Consider the following 19,073-nt stretch of genomic DNA (forward strand, 5'->3'; position numbering starts at 1 on the left):
AGCAACTCAAACTACCCAAATATTAAAAATGACAAGACAGCCATAGTCTAGACTTCACTTTGCAAAGGGAAGTTTATTAATGTTAAAATTCACCTTTGTATGCTGAATCTGGTATATGCTGTGTCTTTGTGTTGTGGTGCAGACAAACATATGAAACCACCAAAGCAGCTGATTATTTTGATAATATTTTGCATTCATCATACAGAAAGACTTGCTATGATTGGTACTAGCTATTGCCATTATCATCACTGGGACGTTGGCTGAAACCCTATTTATAATATTTGTCTACTGTTAACAGATAGACAATTCATAACGCCTTGAAAGTTGTGTGGACAAAGGGAAGCTGAGATGTGGCTGAGGGATCCTGCTTTGACGCACGGGCCTTAAGAAAGCTGCATCTCAAGGAAAACTCGTCTCCATTATACATTTTGAGAAATAGCCTCCCTTTTGTACTCGCAGTGGCATGGTTTTACAATGCGCATGGATAATGTTCCCCTAGTTGTTTAGTGACATATTTTATCATCTTTTCATTCCCTTGGTCGGTGAAAAAGGGGGAGAGTTGAGCTAGCTTATGCTCCTTGCATTCTGTGGAAAAAGCCCAAACAGGATTAAACATGATGTGACGTTAAGTAGATACAAGCAGGAATTTAAGTTGAGGGTTAACTGTTCTATTCATCAGCATTTGATGCTGTTGAATTAAATATTAAAATATATTAAGATGTATATCTCTGAGAAATGCTGAAATCCATACATGGTCCCTATTTAAATGGTAAACTTGAAAACAAAATCTGAGTATAAGTGTATGCAGGTCATATTTATCAAAATTACAGATATTGGCAGTAGCATCTCTAACATGGAGCATCCATTTTAGATGGGGGAGTGGTATTGCTATTCTGCTCTGCTGTAGTTGCAACTTAATTCTAAGTGTTACTGAAGTCGCTGTCAAACACTGTGTTGATAAATCTCGTAGTTATACATAAATCAATACAGGAGCAAGGTGGTGGGTAAAACATTTTTTTTATAATCCCTGCCCTAAGCAATCCTTTGCACACAGGCCAATTTCAGACCAGTTTTATCATTTAACCTGACAGGGTGCAGCCTGTTGAGTGGGTCGAATCCATATTGTTTGATACCACAAACATCCATATCTAAACTGATGTATGGTTCAAAGTTAAAACTGAGCTTATGCGCCAGTGAAATAAAGAAATGCTAAACATGCTACATTTCCAAAACATCGGGTCACTCCTTAAATACAACTGTCCGTAGAACTTAAAAGCCGGCTAATGACAACCTCAAGGAAAATATTTGATCAATAAAATATAAAGAATATGTTTTATTCATTCATTAGAATATTTTTGCTTCATACATGTAATGTTTCGAGGCATGATTGACGTTCCAATTATACAAAAAGGTAAACTAACGGTGAATCAATAAAAGCTATTTTCATTCTCCATTTATTCACATTCAAAAGAAGGGGATCCATGTGCTGTGTGTGTGTCTATATATATATATTAGTGCTGTCAAGCGATTCAAATATTTAATCGCGATTAATCTCATTAATGTCATAGTTAACTCACGATTGATCGTGAGCAATCGCGATTAATCTCAATTTTTTTTCTATGCTAAATATCCCTTGATTTCATTGTCCCATTCATTTTTCTCATTTTAATGCTATTATCAACATGGAGAAGTGCATCGGCTTGCCTTGTGCAAATGTTTTTTATTGATAACAACAGTGGCATTTACTGATGAAAACGGGACGATACAAAAAAAAAGCCTATAGTATATATTAAACGATGAACATACAAGCATACTGCCTTGAACATAGCAGTCAGGCTACTGCTTCTTTGTTTTTTTGCGCTAATCGCGCGATAAGAAAAATAACGCTGTTAAAATTGGTTTGCGTTAACGCCGTTAATGACGCGTTTAACTGACAGCACTAATATATATATATATATATATATATATTACTACTATAATAGTAACCCATGTGCTTTTTTTGGAAAGTCAAGATACTTAAGCTGTCATTAATACATTCTTTAGAATTCTTGTCTGTGTCTAATGGGCTTAAAGGAATTTTCATTATTTTTCATTATTCATGGTTAAAATCGCTTTGTGATGATTTAAGACAGGGTTCCTGTGAATGAAAACCCATTAGCTGTAAAACTAGGCATGGCAATTGCTGTTCAAGTGCAACCAAATAGTATTGTGTATCACCAAGTCGTTCTAGTAACACACTCTGCCCGTACTACAATACCAATTACAATCTCACAGAGATCGAATAAACAAGTCATTTGTCAAAACATCCATCCAAAAGTGTTCAAAAGGAAAAAGGGCAAACACTTTTCAACGTATGAAGTTCTTACCTCTCAAAAAGGTCTTTAAACATGGCGTCTAGTGAATATAAGTTCCAACAAACATTGCAACGCCATTGAAGTTATTTACAGCACACAGAAACACAACGCTTTTTTTTTGCAGCTTTCTCTGTTTTACCTCAGCACACGTCAGCATGAGTGAAGAACAAGACAGCAGTATCTCACCAGACGTCAAAATCACAGCATCCTCGCTCTTTCCCCCTTTCTGCCGTAGATTATCGTCAATGAGGCATGGCATGGTTATTTCGTTCTTTGCATGTCTGCGTGGTTCTTCTGTTGAACATGTCTGGGGCCCGTCTTGTTAGCATTCCTCCTGGCTGAAGCCCATCTCGCCTAGGGGTTGGCGGAGACAGAAACAATCTTGGAGGGCTCTTCTTCGGCAGCAGGCAAGTGGAGCTGAATGAGTGAAGGGTCAGAGCACCAACAGTTAGGGGGAACCCTCGGGACATGAATAAAATTGGATCTGCCATTTTCTGAAAAATGTGCTGTTGATTTGATACTTTACAGGTCCGGCTTTTGTTCCTCAGGATGTCCATACAAGTTGATGAAGACAAATTACAGGTGCTCTCTTTGAAAGAGCCTATAGCACGAGGAGATCTCAGGGGAGTCCCGCTGATCTTCATTCAGAGGAGAAGACTTTAATTAAATTAAGCATTATTCTACCTTGGAAAAGGATAAACAATTTGTGCATTTTAATAAGCCGAAGCATCTGGTTTATGTATTATAGGACACTGTTAGGATTTTAACAAACAAAAAAACATCTGTTTAGACCCATTTTAACCTTAGACAAAAAACAGGAAATGGCTGTTTATGAAAAGTTACACACAGCATCATGATATATTGTATCTATCTATACTTACACAACAACATGACAACTAGCACACACACAATTATCATTGCTGCCATATTGTAAAAGCATGTTTAGTTTTGCCTTTTAGTATGTGTACTAAAAGTACTTGATTGCTTATTAGTATGAGTATGAGAAGGGGAAATCAGTGTGCAAGGTCTCGCATGCAAGTCTCTCGGTATGTGGACGCAGTGTGTGCACGCAGAAAGTGCTACTGCTGTTTCTCTGCAGCGGTTTCAATGTGCTTAACTTCAGTTGAAACACACAGAGGGCTAGGGCCTATAGTCTGCAGCAGCACGCAAAACTGATGCCCCCTGGAGCCTCTGTTTATAAACCAAGGCGGATTTGCCGGCTTTCGTAGAGGCTAAAACGACCCGCTAGATCCTCCAAACTTCCCCCACCACCACCAGCACCACCGTGACTACCCGCTTCATCCTCCAAACCTCCCCCACCACCAGCACCAGCATGACTACCCGCTTCATCCTCCAGAACTCCCCCACCACGACCTCCACCACCACCCGCCCCACCATGACTACCCACTAGATCCGCCAGACCTCCCCACCACCCTGACAGCCACCGCTCTGCCCTGTCCGTAAAGCTTTTCATTTGGTCACACATCCATAGTCTACTTGAGCCAGATTCTGTTTAAAAATACGGCTGCAGACAAGGATTTTTATGCAAATTTTGAGGATGACTAAAAAACTAAAAAGAGAAGCCATGGATATAAGCCAAATCAACCCCCACATCCCCATCCTGCCTCCTCATTACTCACAAATGCACTTCAAAGAGAAGTGTGAAATTATCAGATTCAATAAAATACCCCCTTTTGAAAAAGTATGAACACATGATGACAATGGATGAATGTGGATGGTAATCAATTTCTCCATAGACTTTTGTTAGAACTGGACTTACAAGCGTCCTATCCCAATACCATTGAAAGAGGGAACGTTTGGTGGAGGCTTTCAGCTTTGAGTCTGCTTAAAAAGCTCAACAAAACCATTCGGAAGTATATAGACAAGGTAAAAAAAATAAAATAAACGGGACACAGTCCATCTGTTAGCTCTTTGGCTGGAGGTCAACTCATAGATGAACTTATGACTTACTGCCATAATACTATCAATCAATCAAAATTACTCAAATATCCAGGAATCTACCTGGATACCTCGTTGCAGCCCCCAGGGTTTTTTCTTTCCAACTCCCTAACATTATAAAATGTGGGGACGAACGTGGTAGAAATCCTCCACTTCTTGTGCAGACGTCACGTGAGTTGACCAACACAGGAACAAAAATTAAAACAAAAACATTGAGTCTTAGTAATGAGAAGATATTACAGAAAAGAGAATTGCACAACCATCTCAAATTCTTAAATTCTGCAAGAAACAACCTTCATCAAACAGAAAACTTCTTAAACCCTCACTACTACCAACAGCGGCCTGCAGGCATCATAAAACATATCATTCCAATTTACCACTAATACAAGTTGCCAAAACCAAATTCCAAAAGACAAATTGACAGTGGTGTGTGTCCAATGAAGGCAAACTGCAGAAATCAGTAAATCTGATATGTGCTAGTGCAATCTGAACCTATACAGTGCCTTTGTCATTCATAGTGCATAATATATTGTTTATATTCTTTAGACTGCATAGTGTGTAGACACACAGGCCCTGTCTTTAATCACAGATTAAATAGATATTTTATATCGTAAAGAGGAGTTATATTTGTATTTTATGTTTAATACAGAATATACACCCTGTATTCAGCCCTGGCTGGCATTTCACCACAAACTTCAAACCATGTCTGCACTGCAGAGAGCATCATCACCACTCCACACCGATGCATAGGACAGCGAATAAATAAATTATAGTGGATGAGGCGACAATCTATGGAGTTCATTTTTCTCTATAGTATTATAGTACTATAGTATTATAAGTGTCTGCGAATCTGTAATATGTAAATTCAATAGACAATCGTACACTTGCACTATAAACTGTCAACAAAGTTAACAATATTTGTTATTGTATTTTATTTGAATACATGACAACTTCATCTTGATTAAGGTCCACTCAAAACTCATTGATTACAAGTCTCGTATTTGCTTTTCTCTGCAAATACTTTTGGCACATATGGCCCGTCGAGCACTCTTGAAGAGATTCGGCAAATAACAACGTGAGGAATCTTGCTCGAATGACAGCCATAGTCTGCCTGCACAATAGATGGTGATGTGCATCCAGGCAAGCACTCTAGTATTGCTTGAATCTGCTAAACGAACAGCTTTGGACAAATACTGGCAATGGTTATCAGGATTTTTGTTCTCATGCTACCCATGTGTGTTCCATTGAAAATGTATCCTTATCCGTCCTTGTTCTTATAGCTTGATACACACAATGTCAATGACATGGCCTTCAGATCATGACAGTCATTACAGCTTATTTACAACATGATTTCAAAAGCATATATAACAAATATTTGGTTTCACAATAGTTTTGTGAAGCGGATGTTTTAAGGTGTTGTACCTACCTAAGCATCATACTCTTGAGAAACAGTAATTGCATTATAGTTACCTGGAAAAACAGTTTAGCTGAATTAAACTGTATCTATTTTGTGCACTTCAAATGCACTTCAGAAATTGTGCACTTAACTTTGTTATACAATGTTTATCTGTTATATATTGTGTTTGTATAATATATATATGTTTCCGTTTTTTGAATTGGGTAAACGCTCTTGGACTTATTCATTGATGAAGAGCTGTGCTATACTGAATAATTGGGTTACTGCTCGGATCCAACATGAACAGAAAGGTTTACAAACCATCAGGACTCATAGTCATAATTAGTTAATTACTAATTACATTTACGGCATGTAGCACACACTTTTATCCAAAGCGACTTGAAATAGTTCATACACACATTCGCACATTCAGACAACAACGGCGGAGTTATACATGCAAGGTGATAATTAGGGATCGAACTAGCAGCCTTCCGGTTAGAAGTCAACGCACTCTACCTCCTGAGCTAAGCCGACCCTTTTTAGAGTTAAATTAAACTCTATAAACAATCCTCAAAAAAATAAAGAGAAAGAATTGATAATAGTCGGGGGATAGTGATAACCAGAACTCATGGGTTTAGATAAATCTTGCATTGATTTAATCGGACTAATAGTCTGGATAAATGTTGGATTGAATGATAAACACACTCATAGCTTTAAAAATGTAATATATTTATTTTGAAATACATTGCTGATTTCCTTGGACATTTTGAAATAAATAAGAGAAACTCGGAACAAGTTGAGGATGCGGAGGAGAAAGTGTCTGTGACCTCACCCATAGTCAATGAAAACTTGATGCTTCTTCAGAGGACCGTGAAGCCTGCTCAGGCATGACGAGCAAGCTAATGTGGGGATCAGAAAATATGGGAAGAGCAACAGCCTGTGCTAATAAAACTTTGAATGAAATTGGCAACAATATCTCATCCTGCTTATGATATCATTATTTTTTAGGCCAAATCTGAAACAGTACAACTGAAGCTCATTAGAGGAAAAACATACAAACAAAAAAATTACATAATATAGGCAGAGAGATCATCAAATTTATATAACAAGGAGTTACAAAATTCAGCTGCCATGGTATAGCTTGGCTAGTACTTTTCTAGCTACGTCAAAGGACCTTTACCTTATTTTCTTTTAATTAGGAAGGTGCAGTGTTTGGTTTGGATTTGACCGGGCATTTCACAAGCCATTTCACAGCGGTAGGTGAACTCTATGGCTGGGCTGAAACACATGCTGTAGCTCAATGTGTGACTTAGGTTTAACGCAGAGCAATTACTGAATTCTAAAGTCGTTTTACGAAGATATTGAAATTGATGGGAATTATGTTTTCATGGGATTAACGTTCCCTTTCTATATCAATGCATTTAAGCCTTCCATTATAATAACCCGATATTAGTGATATAAAACAGAGTGTACTTTTTCGAGTCTCCAAAAGAAGTGTTTACCATCTTGACTGTGCAGGAACACACAAAAAATGTATGAGTGAGTTTCAGGTCAAGGAGGGTACTATTGTGTTTTAATGCACAGAATGCCCCTGAATATAATGTCTGGGTTAAATGAGTTTGAAGGCTGGAGGGGACAAAAATCATCATATTTATTGGACACAAGAAAAGCTGTTCATTCAATTTCACACATTCTAGCCAGACAGAGATAATGAAATGCGTAGTTTGTCAGTCACCACTGGAATGGCCCTGCCATTAAAACAATCTGCTAACAAGTCTGTCTTTCCTTGAACACAAAGGCGCGATGGTGATGAAGAACATGATTAGTTCAAAATCTGATCAGGTAATAGCTGAACAAGGTTATGCTGGTGAACAAGCTTGTTCAAATTGTTCTGGAACAAACTAGATCTCAACATAACGATTAACATAATTTGCTCCTAAATCATCAAAAGCACTGTGTTCTGTATTATTAATATATTTGTTGTAGTATGAAATATCAATCAGTTGTGACGATGTGCGATGACGATGTTGACAGAGGTTTGATCAAGCCCCGAAATCATCAGGAGAGAAGTGTCAAAATCCACTGTGGGCATCTATTGAAAATGACAAGAAAAAAATAAATAATACAAATAATGCAAACTGATGCAAAGAAAATGTAAATTTTAGTTGTAGGCACGAGTCCTCCTTTGACTGTTTCTCCTTTTCAGTTCCTTTTCTCTTTGTGTCCGTCACCAAAAAAGGCTTTTCTAAATCAGCTAAATATTCGGTTAAATAAGGCTAATGCTTCTCTGTTCACATTATCATATACAATTCACGTTCTGTAATTGGCGGGAAAATAGTTTTACCTTGAACCCCTTGTAAAGGATGACATCATTAACAACAATCACACAATCATAACCAACTCCTACAATGACATTATATACACCAACACGCATTAAACAAAATCCTAATAATAACTGACGAATACACAACGTTGCCTTAACACATTTGTGCTTGATCGCACCATCGCACACATAAATCCCCAATTCTTGGCAGACACATGTCCAAGGGGCATGTCTGTCATTGATCATTCGTGGTTTCCATTGTAATGTCTTGGTGACTGTTACTATGATGTGTTAGAGTCCTTTTGCATTGAGACAGCATTGTGGATGGATGGGACTATAAGAATGCGTTTCACATGCTTATGGATCGATATACATGCACACATTTGTTTGGAGACATTTCATAGCTGTTCAGACAATAACAATACCCTGTCAGCCATAGGTGGTTGAGATGATATTGTTCTGTTTTGTTGTCCCTTTTTTCGCTACATGGGAGCAGACTGGTTGGCATAAGTGTGCACAGTACCTGACTGTATTGATTTTCGAATGGATGATAGCTCTATTATGTTTATATATTTTGCATGGTTTGAGATTATGTTTAATGTTAAACAATGCTTGTACATACAAGATGCATTGCATGCAACTTAGTCCAACAGCTTTTTGCCAAGCACTTGATATTTCGAGAAACTTAGATTGACAAACCGATATTTAATGATCTCCTTTCCTTGCATTTGCTATAGGCTCAACTTGTAAAATTGCATAACCTGGCAATTTGCCTATATTCAAAGCCGGGGGACATATTAACATTACAGAGGATTCTATAATATGTATGCATATTCTAGTGGTGTTGTGGGTGTGTGGGTGTATGGGGAATGGCGATGAGACTATGCTGATCATGCATTATCAAAAGGGCAGCTTTAACATGATGATCAGATTCGGTAGATTCAAAAAGACAACGTGGACATTTATTACAACCTGATGTCAAATTAGATAACAAGCAATACACACTGCCAATAGTACAAATGCTATCGAGGGTGTATGGTTACATCCTAATCAATATGGCTGGAATGGGGGGATGGGCAAATAGATTGAATGTCAAATATATGTTTTTCCCGTTAATTATTATTTAACTGTCACACGTATCAATTCTATATTCTTGTCCAATCTTGTTTGTCGTTGCTGAGGGACATTAGCTAGTTGACCATTGCAGGTACTTGGTATTAATGCATGTGCACGGATCCTATTGTTCGACGTCCAACACATTCCTGCGGTTTGTTTGACAACATATTTCATTATTTTTATGTTCATGGTAAAAATACAAATTCTGTGGGCCAGCTCTCAGCTTACTGAGTTGACCCCTAGAGTTGGGTCTGGGGTTTTAATTACATACTACGCCACTAGAAGCAGAAAGCAAACCCAGATGGCAGCCCTGGCCCTGCAAGGCGACTGCGGTTGTGTCTACAGCAGCAAAGACAAAGCGTCCGTGGGTAAACACTGGCGATGTGGGCTCATTTGGGTTTACACTGTCCCGGTGCAGGCAGCCGCTCTGCCATCCTCCCTCATCCCCAAACCACGCCATTTGCTTCAGAGTCGGCCTAACATGTTCACTCACCTCCTCCCCCCTCCCCTCTTCTCTACTCCTCTCCTCCTCTGCCCTCCCCTCTCCTCTCCCCTCTTCACTCCCTGTCCTCCTGTCCTCTCCCAAGCTCCCGTTACCGCTCCTCTCCTCCTCTACCCTCGTGTACCCTGCTCTCCCATCTCCTCTACCCCCTTCTCCTCCTCGCGCCCTGCTCCTCCTTTCTTCCTCCTCTCTTCTCCTCTGCTGCTGTCTCCTCGCCTTTCCTCCCTAAACTCCTCTCACCTCCGCTCTTCATGTATCCTATTCCTTTTCTCCTATCCCCTCATTACCTCTTGTATTCTCTCTCCTTTTGACTCCTCCCCTCTCTGCTCCTCTATATTCTCTCCTCACTTCTCCTTTCCTCGCCTGTTCTACCCAGCTCTCCCATTGTTCTCTCTTGCTCTCCCCAGCCTCTACCCCTTCTCCTCCCCTTCTCTCCTCTACTCCCCTCTCCTCTATACTCTTCTTCTCCCATCTGCTAATTTCCTCTGTGCTCCCGTCTCCCCCTTTCATCTCCCCATCCCAACCCTCTCCTCTCCCCCATCTGTCAATTCCCCTCTCTCTTCTCACAACCTCCCCATCTCTCCCTCCTCTCTCCATCCCTGCCTCCTTTTGGCTCCTCCCCTCCTCCTCTCTCCTCTGCCCAGCCCTGCCTCTCAACTCCTCCCCTCACTATCACTTCCTCTCTCCTCTCCAATCTTCCCAGGTCTGCCTCCTCTCCCCTTTCTCACCCCTCGTCCCCTCGCCTCTCCCCATATCTCTAACTTCCCTTCTCTTGTCTCCCACCTCTCCTCTATTCCTTCCCTAGTGCTCCTCCCCTCTCTCCTCGACTCTATCCCCTCTGTATCCTCTCCCCCCTCTCCCCTCGCTTCTCTACTCTCCTCTCTCATCTGCCCTCCTACAGTCTTTCCTCTCCCTGCCTCCCCTCACCTCTCCTCTCTCCCCTCCTCCCCCCTAGCTCTCCTCTCCCCAGATCTGTCAAACTCCTGCTGTGTTTTCGACAGCCTCTTCAATCCGAGCAACAGCTGTGTGAAATCAAACACAGCCCATATTAACGTATAAACTTTAAAACATATACATTTGAGTAAAGCAACGTACAGTCTGTGTGAACACACATGCTTTTTCCTTTCCCCCCTAAGGCTTCAATCAAACGTACTGTTCACTGCACAATGATAGAATAATTGAGCAAAATGCCTGTATTGTAAGCAGTTCTGCTTCTATCGCAATGCGGCTTAAGCTACACTTCACCAAACTGAAAGCGGGTGTAAAGAATGAACTGAAAGTTGGAAAAGGGATAATAAGTGTGGGCTATGGTATCTTGAATAATGGATCTAAGCAGGAACCCAGGGGTGTTGTCCAATGTAGATTCCCTCTCTTGTCAAGCTTCGCTTCAAACTCCGACATGGATCCCTCCAGCTCCTGAATATTCCCTTCAGGAAAGGTTGAAATTAATGATGGTCCAGAAGTTTCCTCATGTCAAAGTGAGGATATCTGCGTGTGTGAACAAATTGTTAATTTAAAAGATGTATAGAAATTTGAAGCATATTTCTGTTACTACTATGTAGGAGACATCTTTGTTCAAAAGTACTTAAAGTTGTACTTGATACATCTCATAGTGAGCAGGGAAGGGGCTAGGCATCTGGCTCAAGGATGTCTACAGATCTTTCAGCTGGTGGTCAAACCCCATAACCACTGAACAGTACAGATGTTGGGTGGGTACACATGTGTACACTGTGTGTGTGTGTGTGTGTGGCCTTCCACGGGGCATTAAGATACAGCGCTTGCCTCGGCTCTTTCCAGGCCTGGAGTAAAAAGAGCAGGAGAGCACAAGAGAGATGTCGACACACATTGTCTTTGCAGTGCCATGTCTCCGGCAACAGGGCACCACTAGTTTAAAAGGCTTGCTTTCAATTTTGCTCATCAAACAATGGCTATGTACACAGGCCTTTCAAGGGAGGGAAAATGCAATCCAACGTGACAAGAACATCAAGCGTCTGGCCGTCTGGGGATGGATAGGGGCAGAATAAAGTCTCCTTACTGGTAAAATATTGAATGCGCTGTGACATCCCCTGAAAGTTCCACCCAGAAATGTACCTCGAAAGTTGAATAAGAAATGTAGAACAAAATCCATCCAGTCGGCCGAGTCGATGGCCATTGAAGAATCTTATCAATGTAGAAAACAATGTAAGCGTAAAGAAGGAAAATTCTAAACAAATTGACAAAGTCAAAGACCTTCAGGCTGATTAACTTTTCCAAGTCCAGACCCTTAAGTCCCTCCTGCCAAATGCCTCTCCACCTGCTTTTGTTGTCCCCAGAGCCCGAGCGCCTCCCAACCTCACAAAGGGCCGGCATTAAGATTGAAATCTTCACCGTATTAAATTTTATTTGAAATCAATTCGGTGACCTTTCCACTGCAAAGGCAAATGCGTTGTCAAGCTTCCTCAAGATTTGAGCCACTGCATTAGAGAAGTGTTGCAAGCCTAAATTAATCGGTCCCTGGTGAGCGATATTTAATAGGTTTACACTTTACCTTGTGTGTGTCAGGGTCTGTGTGTGTGTATCTGTCTGTGTGTGGTTTCCCTTGCCATTTGATCTATGTTGAAGATGACTTTGAAATATGGCATGCATGTGTAGCAGTAGACACTCAATGAAGTGCGTATAGCAGCCGGTAGGGGGAACGCTACATAAAGGTGGCAGGTCTCCCCGGTGCTCTCTCTCTCTGCACTCAATTGCATGCATGACTTCCGGTCCGAAGTGTTGTCTCGCGGCAGGTAAGGTGGTACGCTGCTGCTTTGTTTCCGAGATCCTATTGAGGTTGTTGTTGATTCTTGGGTGCATTTGCTTTGCTGCAGAGCGCTTGAGCTGCCGTGACCCGCTATTAGCGTGCGCTACTCCCGTTGGCCTGCGTTGGTAAGTGTCCTCTTGGTCTGCACAATCTGATTAAATATTAGCGCTAACAATGTTTCGGTTGTAGGTACCGCATGTAGCTGTAGGCTCCTCCCCCTGTTATCGTCAGTGTGCCGCCAATCGAGTCAATAGGTATAGTGTGTTTTAATTCAGCATTGGGCCCATACGGTCATTTTAATAATAAACATTTTTACCAATTTTATACATTCTGTTTTTAGATGAGGGACGGCTACTGAGCAACCTGAACGGCTGAACCCTGCTGCTTTGTCTTATATTTCGTCTGCGGTTTCAATTACAGCGCCGTCCGCTGTTGTGTTTACAGCTTTGTTTGCTGTCCTTGTTTATAGCGCTGTTTGTTGCCTGTTGCCTACAGCGTTGCAACAGATTTGGCGTTGTGTTACCACGGGCGGAAACCGTTACAGCCATTTTCACTGCCATAAGTGTGCCGCCTTGGCCATTGGGTTTGTTTTGTTTTGAATATAGTTTGTTTATTTGCTTTCTTTTCTGTTTTTGGGCAAAGGATATTTTGTTTGGATTGATTGTTTGCCCCGTTTTGGTTTCGCATTAGTTTTGTTTCATTGTGTTTGATTCTTGTCTGTTTTACTTTGCAGAGGTCTGTGGTGGTGGCGGTGTCCCTTAACTTCCTGTGTGCTGTGCTTCCCTGGGATTTGTGTTTGTGTGTGTGATTATCACTTACCCGGGTGATTTATATTATTTGGACCCTTCCCTTCACTAGTCCCCCCATTCACATCAGCCTCCGCCTTAACAGTTTATTGTGTGCTTATTCCATTGGAGTAATTAAATAAAATATATATTGTTAAAACTGTGAACCACGTCTCCTGCCATTAGAGTCAACTTACTTGAGTGTCTTAAATTAAATCTTTGGGTGAAAGTCCCAAGGTGGCGTTGTCTGCAACCTCCTGAACACGGGCTGTGCTTGGTGTGGTCCCTAACGTCACCTCGCCGCCGTGCTCCCCGCCCGCTTTTCCCCTCGCCCTGCCACACTTGCATGATTTAAATCAATTGTACAAGCACAGTGATGAAGCAGATAGAAAACATGTTTTATTTTGTTTTTATTTGCAAATAATGTTAATTGTTTCTGTAAACACGTATATTTCCTGGTGGTAGTATTATTGGTCAGGGTTAGTCCTTCCACCAGTGTGCATGTACAAACAACAAAGAACATAGGTTAGAATGGATTTAGTTTCAAAGGAAATGATGCAATATAGGCGAGCATAGCATCCATCCTGACAGAGACGCTCAAGGCCCCGTTTCACAGTAAGCAGATGGGAGCAGGCGTCTCCAGCGCATGTGCAAGCCCTTTCATTAAAAAAAAAGATGAACACAACTATCTTTTTTTTTCACATTCATGTGCTAGAGATGAGGAGGTAATAGAACACATCTGTATGTTTTAGGTTCAATCCAACCGCTTCCGAAGAACAGCAGTGTATGATAAACTAAGCTGTTACATGCTGGAACACTTGGAATTTAGCACATTTCATTTTTTTCTTGAAGAAAAAAGGAACGAGCAGAGATTGTGTTGAACATGCTATTTCCGTGCACTGCAAATTGACGCTACAGTGTCCAGTGACAGAAAGCAGATGTTTCCATTGAAGGATGCGTCAGGAAACGGAGCAGAACTGATGTATTTTTGTTCATATCTTCACTTGAATACATGGATCGGATGTGACAGCAAACTTTTGTTGTGATACAAAGAGCTGTAGTCTACACATGTTAGCATATTTTTGAATGTGTGTTTTTTGTAATACATGCCGCACGTGTTTGATCTAAAATAGCCTATAGTAAAATAATAGTTAAGTAGAAATGTTTATTTAACTGAATGAGCTGGCATCTCATTCCTTGAATAGATAGATGGATAGGTGAATGGATGAACAAATGGATGGATGAGATATTTGGATTTTCTGAATGGATGGATGGATAGACTGATAAACAAGACAAAATACAAAGTATTAGCATAAAGTAAAAAAAAAAACGTAAAACACACCAAACATTATGCTAACCCAACGTCTCAACATTCAAGCTTTTCAGTTTCACATTCATTGCGGATAAAGTAAAAAATTCTCCCATTCTCCCAGTCTGATCCTCCCATTAATGTTTAGCAACACAGACCTCAATGTCTGTCAGATGGACACAACCTGAGTGTAAAAAGCCTCATCATCTTCAAGATAAACTTAAGCTTTGACCACCTTTCTAAAATCGGTTGTTCACAGAAGCGGGAAGTCCTGCGTTCCACCATATATCTTTCGAAAAGTAAAGCCGCATTTTCTACTAGCCGTAGGAGCGGAAAATGGGGCTGCTCCAAGTTGAATCTTATTACGCACCTTTGCCCACAACCAATATAGTAACATTACATCTACCGCCCAATGCTTGCGTGAACCTTTTAAATAGTACCATGTTAGTTGGGACAGCGATGCGTAGCTGGTCAACTGACGGTTGAGGAAGCGCCGAATCAAGCTTTAGTTAAATCCTTATTCCTTTTTTGCAAGCAATTCTTGTAGATGTTATGGCTTTGAACTATCGTTCATGGACTGAGTGTACACTGTGGAAAACGGTCTTCCATGTTTTCTTGTCAGGTATGAAATAATGCCTGGAATGCAAGGAATATAACCTTGTGCAAACTCACAAACCTGTAATATGAATAGGCATTTACATAGTGACGGCATTAGGAACTTCATGTTTTATCACTCAAACGCTAATCACTGAAAACGGCGCAGATTTTTTCTTTGACGTGCTTGTGTTTGCAAAATGAACCTCTGCACCGCTCCGGAGAATAAGCCACAGCAACGGTTTGGTTCGTGGTATCGGGATACAAGCCATAGCTTTAGCTTCGAAGAAACACAGTAGCCTAATTGGTTTGATAGAAATGTGTGCCACTCAGTGTCCCAACCTTCGTCATTCCTCCACTTTATCCTATGTTTCCCATCGTATTACACTGTATTTCAACGCTATGGCACATGGTATTATTTAAAGTAGACCTCTCAACAATTAAATTCTAACCTGTGTCAACAGATGGCAGCCAGGTTGAGAGTGACCTAAAAAGAAGGACATTTTTCTGTGTAGTATACACAAGGTTGCCAAAATAAATTAAATTTCTCTCCTGCAAGAGGTCTGTTATGTTTGGGTCAGCATGTGCCCTATATTTAACATCATTATTCTGTCCAAGGTTAGGAGTTTCGTTTTTTTGAATATATTACATTACAATATAATTAAATCGTAATGTTTGATGGCATGTTCCTGATATGGGATTTGGGTAACTTTGGAAAGTGCCATGCATGCAGTGAGTTTCAGCTAAAATACACTTTTACTAGGCAATAATCATTAGAAAATGTGCGATGAATATTGCTGTTCATTTCTTTATGCAAACAATCACAAACATAATCTCAGTTTATCTGTAAATATTTCCACCAAATAAATATACTCAGCCATTGAGTAGCCTGAAGGCTTTCTCCCCTTTCAGTGTCAACTGGTCCTGAGCCATGTGTTAAGTTTGGGCCAAACCACATGTTTTCTTCAATATGAAAAAATTTAGCAGAGCACACTTAACAACTGATACATGCCATTTTCCAGTTTTCTCTGTGCACCCCAGAACAGACGTTTTTGACCAAGACCGACCCACCTACTATGATGTGGCTTTACTTGTGTATTTATGGCTCATATGGTAGCCAGTACGCCACTGAACACAGAATATGAAGTCTTTGTGAACAGAAATCTAAAGAGGGAAGCAGTTTCTGCATCCCCTTCACCCGTGGACTGGGATTGTACAGAGAAAGATTTGTCTTTCATCACTCAAATACACAAACGACTACAGGTTCCGACTCTGATACTCTTCCTCCCAAACGAATCGACCTGATTTACGTAAGGCTTGATAATTGTAAATTCCAGCCCCAACATAAAGAATGCACATTGCATGCACATATTCTGCCTGAGCCGCGCTCCAGGGCTCCTTTCTTTTGTTTCTATACCTCTCAGTTCCTCTCAAATCCCATCTCTGTTGCCAATAAGGTAACATAATTGGGTTATCCGGCCCTGTCCACTTCAGCGCTCTCAAACCTTTCCTTCCTGTGTGTCTCCAGAGAGTTTGGAGAAGTAGAGAAGAGAGGAGGAGTGGCCTGGAGGAGAGGGCCAAGAGACACTGATTTTTGCCCATTGTAATACAACTCAGTTGTTCTTGTAGGTAACCATGGAGACAATCCCTGTCTGTGAAGATAAGAAGAAATGTTTTGTTAAGAAATGTACACCTCTTCAAGCATGTCTGCTCCTTCAAAACATGCTGGAGCTGTTTGCACAGCACAGGCGCTGACTGACAAGCCGGAGGTAACTTCTTGACAAATGAAAGGTCTGCAACAAAATAAAGAAATACTAACAATGTTGGCTCCAAGATCCAACTATAGAAAAAAATAAAAACCCTGATCCTAGGTCAAAGAGAGTAAAAGAGGAAATTGAAAGGACAGCCACTGGACTTTTGGATCATCATCATCATCATCATCATCATCATCCATGAATACAGTTACATAAACCATAAAAAAGGGATTACAAAAGTGCTTAGACCAGGTCTATTCAACTAGCGGCCCGTGGGCCAAATGCAGCCCCTCTTAATTTTTTTCTGGCCCGCAAGAGGTTGCATGCAAAAAATAAATAAAATAAAGGAGAAACATAGTTGCATGCAAATCAGGTTTCTGTGTGTAGCCGGTGATACTAGCCAGTATCAGTACCCCACAATCAGGAACTGGCATCACTTATTCTGACAATGTTTGGCTCAACCGATACGTGTGAGTCTAGCTTTTCTCATATGAATGCCATCAGAACAAGGGCACGTTGCTCCATGACCTATGAGAAGCTGCATGAGTGTATCAGGATGAGCCAAACTAGGCAAACAAGGCAGTGCCATCTTTCTCACTGACTCACTGGCTCAAAATTTCTCATATGTACAGTAGTTCTGTTTTGCGGTGATTCAAACAACATTGTTGAATTCTAAATACGTGTCCAAAATATGTGAGAACAAAATCTTTTATAATGATATGATTAAAAGTGAAGAAGGAAGGAATGCGTCTGACAAGTTTATTCCATGTAGTAGTACTATATATATTAAGTTAACACTACTTTAAGTATGATTTATTTGTAGCGATTCATTCACGTAGTTTTACTCTGTGTGGCCCATGAACCCCCAGTGGTTTTCCTTTTCGGCCCACTTGTTAAGGAGGTTGAATAGCCCTGGCTTAGACATTAAGAATAAAATTGAACCATCAAAAAAATATATCAAAACTGTGCCAGGCTAAAAGGTCAAAGGCATAAGCAGCCCTCCGGAGCCGGTTCCGAGTAGATCCCGGTAGAGCCGGTTCCCATCCCCCTCCCCCTCAGAAGGCTCTCATTAGGAAGGAAGGATAACGTTGAACAAAGTACCATGGGCCAATCAGGAATAACCAGCAAAGAAGGAACCCCCTCCCCCCCTCCCTAAACCACTGAATGTTAATACACAAAGACCTACCGTGCAATTTAGAAGCGTAACCTCATCCTTAACCGATTTCCTGGCCGGCGTCTGTGGTGGGCAGATAAGGTATATTAGTGACTGTGCTCCTACATCCAATGACAGCATCCAGGTCCTCTGTTCTACGTCTGTGAATACCAAGACATAGATCTGGGTGGGGATGCTCTTTACTGCCACTGCAGCAGCATATGGTGAATAAAGGGTTAGCGTTAGGGTCTAGACCAGAGGGAGGAGTTCTGGTTGATCGCTTATGAACAAAAGCATTAACAACAAGCAGGAGAAAAACACAAAGGTTATTTTAGGTGGTCTCAGGGTGGTGTTTTTAGAGAGTTGATGTTCTGATCAACAATGTGAATTAACTTGGGATTTGTAAGGGAAAGACTTCTAATATATCCACAGACATCAATGGTTAAATTGTCAAGTTTAAGTTGCATCATGTTGTTGAACATAGCTTATTCAATCTGTTATTTTATAGAAATACATTTGTGTAATGACTCAGAATAGTTTAAATTGAAAGTAGGCCTATTAAAACTTGGAAAAAACTACAAAGTAAATAAATAAGTGGTTGATGTAATATTTTAGTGATGACTCCAAATGATATATTGATGGTCAGGTTTGACTTTTCTTCATGATTGACACATGTACGCCACATTATAAATAATATTTTAATGTAGTGTTAGAGTTGATCTTCAGTTGTAGAGGAATAGCCTAGCGTTCTGCATAATACATTTTGTGCCTTTGAATCTTTGCTTTTAGGCTTCACATTTCCATCCCATAAATACATCTCAATACTAAGTCTCTTGGTGACAAACGCAGCAGGCACAGTCAGCCTAGAAAAGTAGGAAAACACAACTTCAAACCATTTAAGCGCAGCCAACATTGGTTCGATAACAATTGCTTCAGCCGTAACCTAATGTAAAACATTTATAATTTAGTTTGAGGTCTCAGCTCTGAAGGTCTTAATTCTACATATCAGTTACAATACTGTTTGTTGAAAAACATGCATGCACTCT

The sequence above is a fragment of the Gadus macrocephalus genome, chromosome 10 (genome assembly GCF_031168955.1).
Source record: "Gadus macrocephalus chromosome 10, ASM3116895v1".
Lineage (NCBI taxonomy): Eukaryota > Metazoa > Chordata > Actinopteri > Gadiformes > Gadidae > Gadus > Gadus macrocephalus.